Genomic DNA, 2,111 nt, shown 5'->3' on the forward strand with positions numbered 1-2,111 from the left:
ATTATGGCGAAGCCCCTAGTATTCGGAAGACCGAGTTCGGGGCGCTATCCACGCCTTGGCCGGACAAAGCTGGTTCCTCGCTCGAAGCGGCATAAGTCTTTAAGGACTCGAAAACCTCTCGACCAGCGACCGGTCTCTCGCCTCATCATGATAGTCAGTTTTAGCTTTCTCTACTGAGGTGCTCAGCCCAGCTCAACTGGGGCACAATCGCAGTAGTTCTCCTAGTGCTACCTTAGCCGATATAGCGGAACGTAAGGCACCAAACATAGGAGCCGGGCAAACCCAACTATTTACCCAAATCATGATTCGGAGCCGATGCATATAGTGCTATAAGTTCGGGGTGCCACACTTGTGAAAGTGTACGGACTTCTCACGCCATATTGATGGGTACTGAAGCCCCTGGCGTATTTTTGCCGTACCACAGTGTACGGATGCAACATGTTATTGATAAACATATATATAAAAAGAGGATAATGCAAAAAAAATAGACAAAAAGCTATGCATTGTTTATAGAAAGGCTGCTATGAAAGCGGAACGATACAAATAGTGCGATAAGCAAAAGAAATTGGACTATTTAACATGTCCTGGCCAGGGGCAGGCCGCGGAATTGTATTGAAAAACAGGTATACTGCTCGCAATAGAGACCACCTGGGAGTTCCATAATGCGGCGTGGCTTGTCTGCTTCCCTGGATCTTGCATCGTTTGTGCGGCAGTTGAATTGCCGAACGGGTCATCCGAAGTATGGAGTCCTGAGAGTAAGAGAAAAAAAGAAAAAAAGGAATCCGGCAGCCCCTGGTGCGATTTAAGCTGTATTTCGGGCGTGCCGTGATAGTGCCCCTTCCCCTGTGCCCATGGTATTTCAAGAGTGTAGTTATGTACGCGAAGCACTGGTTTCGCTATATCGCGAGGGCTAGGGTTAGGGCCGCATTGCTACGCTAGCTCAGAACGTGCCAGGCAGTCTTGTTGTAGGGTACTCTGGGCGCGCTTGACAGTGTCCGGCTTTTTGAAGGCCGAACTGGAGAACTGCCTAGAGAGGCTGCTTTGTACTTCTACTACGAGCGCTGCCGTGTGCTCCTCCGTTCGGAGGGAGCGTTCAGTGTTCCCATTGACCGTGATTACTCCTCTAGGGCCTGGCATCTTGAGCTTGAGGTATGCATAGTGCGGTACCGCGTTGAATTTTGCGAATGCAGTTCGCCCGAGCAGTGTGTGATAGCCACTACGGAACGGGACTATGTCGAAGATTAACTCCTCGCTTCGGAAGTTATCCGGAGATCCGAAGACGACTTCCAGCGTGACTGAGCCTGTACTGTTGGCTTCTACACCTGGTATGACGCCTTTAAAGCTCGTTTTGGTGGGCTTGATCCTCGAGGGATCTATGCCCATTTTTCGCACTGTATCCTGGTAAAGCAGGTTCAGGCTGCTGCCGCCGTCCATGAGGACTCTTGTGAGATGAAATCCGTCAATGATTGGGTCTAGAACCAATGCGGCGAAGCTGCCTTGACGGATACTAGTGGGGTGGTCCCTTCGATCAAAAGTGATCGGGCAGGAGGACCATGGGTTGAACTTTGGGGCGACTGGCTCCATCGCATATACGTCCCGTAACGCACGCTTCCACTCCCTCTTGGGGATGTGGGTTGCATATATCATGTTCACCATCCGCACTTGCGGGGGAAATCCCTTCTGTCCATCGTTGTTCGGCGGCCTGGGCTCCTCCTCGTTGTCGCTATACAACCCCTTGTCTTTGTTTTTGGCTCTTAACTTGCCTGCCTGCTTGAACACCCAACAATCCCTGTTGGTGTGATTGGCTGGCTTTTCGGGGGTGCCATGTATCTGGCACAAGCGGTCGAGTATTCGGTCCAAACTGGACGGGCCCTGAGTATTTCTTTTGAATGGCTTTTTCCGTTGACCGGATTTGTAGCCTCGGAATCCGGCATTAACTACCGTATCCTCGTTGCTGTCGCTGTTAACGCGGCGCTTTTGTTTGTTCCGACACGACCTGTCGCTTTTGTCCTTGGTATTCGTATTACCAGGGTTCTTGGTTAAATTGTTGCTGCGAGCTAGCCAGCTGTCTTCTCCCGCGCAAAAGTGGGTCATGAGTGTCGTGAGGGCTG

The sequence above is a fragment of the Triticum dicoccoides genome, chromosome 4A, assembly GCF_002162155.2.
Source record: "Triticum dicoccoides isolate Atlit2015 ecotype Zavitan chromosome 4A, WEW_v2.0, whole genome shotgun sequence".
In the NCBI taxonomy this organism is placed as follows: domain Eukaryota; kingdom Viridiplantae; phylum Streptophyta; class Magnoliopsida; order Poales; family Poaceae; genus Triticum; species Triticum dicoccoides.